The sequence below is a fragment of the Spea bombifrons genome, chromosome 1, assembly GCF_027358695.1.
Source record: "Spea bombifrons isolate aSpeBom1 chromosome 1, aSpeBom1.2.pri, whole genome shotgun sequence".
Lineage (NCBI taxonomy): Eukaryota > Metazoa > Chordata > Amphibia > Anura > Pelobatidae > Spea > Spea bombifrons.
Window position 1 is genome coordinate 29269239 of NC_071087.1, and position 6579 is coordinate 29275817.

A 6579-nucleotide genomic window follows, 5' to 3' on the forward strand; every position below is an offset into this window, starting at 1 on the left:
ACAGTAGATTTATTCTTCATTGCCTGCTTTTGTGCCACATGACATAACCTACATGTCATGCCACTGCATGCTTGGGCTTGGCACATAATGTGTTAACTGCACTGACTCTCACAGTCTTCCCCTAATCTGCAGTCAGTGTGGCAAATATTTTTTTGATGTGGGAGCAGAGGGAGTGATTGGAGTCTAGGGAGCGTGGAGGGGGGCCCAATTGCCTATATTTAATGTGTTTAGCGCACTTTATTGTTACCAATGTTTCTAGTTAAATATTATTGTACTTTTTGCACTTGCACATAAATAATCTCTAACTAAAACTAGATGTTTTCCCTTTCAAGGCTCCATGGTTCACAAATATCGTATGATACTTTGTTTTATCCTTTTTATCTTGAACTGTTTATATATTTGCTTTTATGCTTAAGTCTCTTTTTATATGCATTTTTGTGTACCAGTACTGTGTACTTTATACTGTCTTTTGTTCACTTATCAAGTTCAGCCTAGAGATAGCCTTTTTATATTATCATGTTACTAAGGGATTATCTATATAGATATCTTAGTCCGGTTTTAAAGTTCTTGGTGGTGGCAGCTTGTTTTGACACTGGGAGTTTTGGGGGTGAACATTTGGCGTTTATGGTGGTTGCGTGCCTTGCAGGGAAAACACCGGAAGTCTGGTTGGCGTTTAGCCCTTTCAAGCCCATACTCCCACATCTTGGCTCAGGTGACACTACGAACAGTGCACATTTTAAATGTATAAACCTTTTAAGAGCAATTCTGTTTTACATTTTTTTAGATTTTTTAGATTGAAACAAGGCATTTTTTGTACTTTTGCTAGGGAAACAAACTTTATTGGTTGCTGGCAGGGGCCTCCTTTAGCATCAATCAAGTGATTGATTCCAGAGGAGGCCCTTGCAGAGGACCAATAGAGTTGTTTGCAAGGCCCTTCAAGTTTTTGGTTGTTATGTTTTGCTTTATTATTATTTTACTTTTTTGCCCTCATCAGAGAACAGTGCCATATGACTAAAGGTTGTCTTGGGGTCTTTGCTGAACCCAGTGATCTTTCTGATATCACTAAGGCCTATATTTGCTCTTCCTTTTAGATTTTATTTTTTTTCCAATTACTTTTCATTTTTCACTTTATTGATCTCTTCTTTGATCTCTCTGCTTTGTGAATCACATCCTGTGTGATCAGTGTCTGTATAGACCCTGCGAGGTCTCTGTTGTCATGGTGTCCCGCGGTTGACTGAAGCAGAGGTTGGCAGGAGAGTTCTGGTTTTGGTTTGCTAATTGTCAGAAGATATGATGTTCTATGTCACCCTCATGATCCAAAAGGACAATTCTTTTTTGGAAGCTAAATAATTATTTCAAGGAAAACATATTTGACAATTAATTGAGAAGACATGGACTTGGGAGTTGTTATTTTAAAAGATTTGAAGGTGAACAGGCAGTTAAACAGCAGAAGCCAGTATAATGCTAGATCGTATTGGCAGAGGTATCAGTAGCAGGATACAAAGATGTCCTACTGCCGCTTTACAGATCACTAGGGAGACCTCATTTTAGAATATTAGTTCCAGCTTTCAGAAAGATAAATAGAGAGAATTCAAAAAAGAGCTACTACAATTGGATGTAGGCCTTGCTATAAAAAAATACCAGGAAAGACTAAAACTGTCTCCTCTCTAACAAAGTCAAGAGATAGAGGAAACAGAAATGACTATATTAAACAGCAGTCCGACTCACAGTTGAGTAGAAAGCAGTTCCATTCGTTGGAGTGCTAGTGGCGGGTACCTCGAGGGAATGGTCTCTATGTCCCTGCCATGCAAGTAGCACCCTATATTTTTAAAAGGGAATGCACTCCAAGTTTTAATTGCTGAATGTGCACTTTCTTTCTGAAGTCACTATCTATCCATCTATGAAAGTTTTGAACATTCAGTGCCAGGAATTGTGTTTCTAAGTTTTATCGTGAATAACAGCTTTAAATCTAACAGATCAGGTAGAACACCAACTTTACAATTTAACAATACAGTCTAAGGTTAATTTTAAAGTATAAGTGTATGTTTTTTTCTCAAGAATAAAACATCTGCTATTGTGTATTATTAAACAAGCTACAAAAATTAATATAAAAAGAAGAGAAGCAAAAAATAAAAAGAACATTAAAAAAAAACAGAAATTACATAAACCAAACCAGTCATTTGTGAATCACAGTTTGGTTACAAACCAATAGATTGTGAAATCTTTAAGTCATGATCATGATTAACAAAGCCTCCCCGTATTTATGAATGCTGGTATAGAATACCTGGATTTTTTTTTTTAATATATATAATTTCCCCATTTTTAATTTATAATGAATGATTGTAAATAATGTACTGATTGCTATTCTGTCGCATATTTTAAATATAAACAAAAAGATCATTAGCCAATATAATGTATGGGAGTTGGAGAAAAAAAAACCCCAGCAAGAAAGTATTATGTTGTTTAATGCGTAGATCCATCTTTAATGATGTATCACTACTTTGATAAATCATTGCTCAGCTGATCAGAGCAAGGAAAACCACCAGTTGGTCTTTTAGAAAATACCTAAGTAAAATGTTACATCTCACCTACAACACATAGGTGTAAATAAGACATAATCAGTAATGCAATGACTGTACCCTCATTAGGGAACACTGAAGTAGAAATTCAATGTATATACTGAGGGAAAGCAGCTTGCAGTAATTCTCATTACCTGGCTTCTCTCTCTCTCTGGGGTTTAGTCACTAAAGCCGCAGTTAACAGGGTACTCTACAGGAGCATTTTAGGAGCAGTTCATTATGCACGATAGGCCTAAAAAGAAGAATTTTCTGAACCAACAGTATCTGAGAAAAGTTTTAATAATAAATTCAATCTTACATTGAAACGTGTAATTCCATGCTCTGAAATGGCAATCTTTAGTCACAGGATGGTCTGAATTAGCAATAGTTTTTGTTTAAGGTACAAAGCACGCACCACGTTTCGTCAACAGCTAGGCTTCCTCAGGTGTGCTGACACAGTTAAGAGCCCTATTGCAATTCATCTATCAACATGGACCCAGTGATGTCAGACAACTTGATCTCAACTGTACTGGTATATAAAAAAAAAAAACACATTTACGTCACACTGGTCATTTGAGCCACATCAGTTGACTGTAATAGTTTGTTGTGAATGGCTATAATTCCACTTAATTTTAAAATTAAGTTATGCTCCAATGAAAATTACATTTCTTCACAACAAAGTCAAAAAGTGAGAGAACGATTGCAGATGACAAACCAAATTGTGATAATGCTATTTTTTTTTAACAATTTATCTCAATTCAACTATCTAAGTAACCAACCAAATATGAACATTAAAGAGAAGACAGATGCGTAGAGGTTCATATATAAGCATCAATCCAACGTTGTTGGAATTGCTATAATATACACATATTCTAGCCATTACAGTTCCACCTCATCCATGTGTCCTAACCTAGGGTAACGACATTGTCCATTTTTTCTAGGCCACGTGCATTTCACATGTTGCAGACCAGTATATATATATATATATATATATATATATATATATATATATATATATATATATATATAAAACTGAAAACCGATTCCTTTCTGTGAGTTAATACAATATTGCAGGATAGCAATTTGGAAAAAATATATCCAAGTGATACTGGTGAACTTAAATCCTTTATGAGTAACCCCCAATTTGTTCTAAATTCAGGCAGGTGTTCTTCTGACAGTGCTTGAATAACTGGTATAGGAGGAGTTTATGGCAATATTCCCATATCATTAGTTAGGACTGAAAATCTTACGTTCTAGCTTGATTTTTAGTAGCAATTAAAGCTAGCACAATTAAATGAGTCAAAGAGGTTGGTCATGTTTAACTTTTTTTTTTGCTCAGCTTGAAAAGTAATGCCCTGGAGCTTTTTAAACAGGAAAGGAATGCAAATCATCACTTATAATAAAGGTGTCACTTCACGGGGAAAAAAACACTGTTCTAGTTCGGAAAGCCTCCTAAAATCGTCAAAGAGAAGGCAACTTTTTTTTTTTATGAAGTATTTCCTAAATCTTTCTAAATCTTTTTTGAAACATTTACTTTATGCATTCTAATAAGAGAATCTAACCATGGAAATAAATCTATTTAACAACTCAAAAATAGTTTTTTTAAATTTTATACATTTTATTCTAGTTTTAGGTGCATTTGAGACTACAACATGACATTGTAACTACTGTAATCAAATAGTGATATTGTGTCATTATCCCTTAATATACTTTTGTTTCACAATAGGTATTACTCAGCAAAATAGGTATTTTAAAATAAATATTTTTTTTTTCAAAAACCCTAAACCACACAGATTTGCTTGGGGCTGCCCCGAGACACGTGCCATAGGTGCACTTCACCCAGCCAACATACTGCTGCACACCCAGTGTGCTTTGATTGTGTAGCCTGTGAAATGATGTTGTGCGACGATGTAACCCTGATTATACTGATCCAAACAATACAATGAATCAAGGCTACAGTGAGTTTGTTTTGGCTTCTATGCAGTCGGTCTGTGTGGATTTGATGTCTGCAGGTTTGTTTGGCTGCAGGCAGGGGAAGACTGGCAAGGGCCCCTTGGGCTGATTGAAGAATTTTGAAGAATCTGTCTGAAGTGATGGATCTTTTTTTCTTGCTCCTTTTATTGGTTTTCTATACATTCTTTTTCTGTAAATGTGTTTACTAGACTGGATCGTGCACATGGCGTGTGTTTTGTGCCAAATGTGTTTAGGCTGTTTTATTCATGGGGCGCTCCGACGGTCATTCCTCTTATGCATTTCTCTGAGTATACTTGATTATATAAAGGTAGGCAGGCAATGTAGCAAAGCAAGGGGACATGCAAGCAGTAAGTTGCATTGCATAGACAGAGACATCGGTAGCAAAAGATGGCGGTTGGCACCCTACTTTACAGAAGTCGCCTAGAGCGTTGCGTATATTACTGATAAGTCCACCTACACAAGGACAGATTTTCTGGAGTTAAAAGAAGAGCAATCAAAATGTTGTAAAGTTAACAAAATAAACAACAGGAAAGAATAAAATACATATCGTTCTAGGAAACACATGATAGGGGTATGAGAGAGTGGTTCAACAAAGCAGATGTATCTATATTTTAAAAGAAGGGAAACAGGGAAAGACACCATAGTCTAAAGGGTTTTTGTCTTTCAAGAAAAGGTTATCATGTACACAAGACATGTATGAAGGTAGTGGGGACCGTGCTGAACTCAAATTAACCCACCAAGAACCACACAACAACTTTCTTGGAACAGGCCACAGCTTTATTAAACAAACGTGAGTATGCACTGTGTTAGTACCTGTATCAAAAACAAACAAACAAACAAACAAAACAATACATGAATAATACATAACAAATATAAAACAATATAAAAGACATCCCAAGTAATAACTTTAGTACAAAACTAACATCGTCTTTTCTGGCCCCTTCTAACTCCGGTTACCACAACACAAGAAGAAGGTACTCACCTCCCCCCTCGTCAAATAATACTCAGCTTCCTCCAATGCCAACCACCAGCCAACCTTAACCTCGGCGGGCACGTCCAAGGTCATTGACCACACCATAACAGAGGTCAGGGGAGGATTGAGCCCAACTTACCTTCCTTAACACCAGCACGATCTCCGTAACTTACAACTCGTTTGACCAGCAAGGACACACCAACCGCCTGCTGTGACAGGGAAAGAAAAGCAAAATTATTAGATCTTTATTTTTTTAAATATGGGGAGGGCGGAAAGTACATGATTGTTGGTCATCTTACAAAAGTGGCACTGACCTAGGTCACCAAAAGGGCATCCTTTATCCTCTTGGGACCCCCACCCCCAAATTGCATACACCAAACATACAGCACTCACTCACACTCATACGTGTGCCATTTGCATTCAGCTACGCTATTTACCAGGGGCCTGGACCAAGCACCAAATAATGAGCGTGTGAAAATAAACCTAGATGGTCGTGTAGAAACAGTAATACTGATCAAAGTTTTCAAAATGCATTACCTTGGCAACCAATAAAATAGAACATTGTACCAAAATCATTTCTGGTGATCATTTACTGTCCTGCAAAGGGTAATTAAGTATAAGCACATGCTACTTCGTGCACATTAGAAGCTTTATAAAAAAAAAAAGTGATTCTGATGAAAAGTTTAAAAAGTCTTATCACTATAGCAACCAGTGGATTGTCCCTGCTAATGTCCTATTATGAATGGACCATTTTAAAACATTGCGCTAGTTATTTTATTAACTTAATCTCACTGTTGCTAAATATATCTAAAGAAACACAGTTCTATTACTGCCTTCCTCTTTAAAGTAAATGTATGCAAAAACGGGAACGAATCCTCAGCGGGATAATGGAACCAGCACAACGCGACACAGAGATAAAAAAAAAATAACCAAGCACATGAATGAAAGGGAAGTACCGAAGTGTTATTAAGTTGGCAAACAGAAAAATGAATGAGCACTTAAGTAAAGGACACAGAACATGACGCAGGCAAACACGCAGAAAAGTAATTAGGATTTTTCCTTTCTTTATCTTAG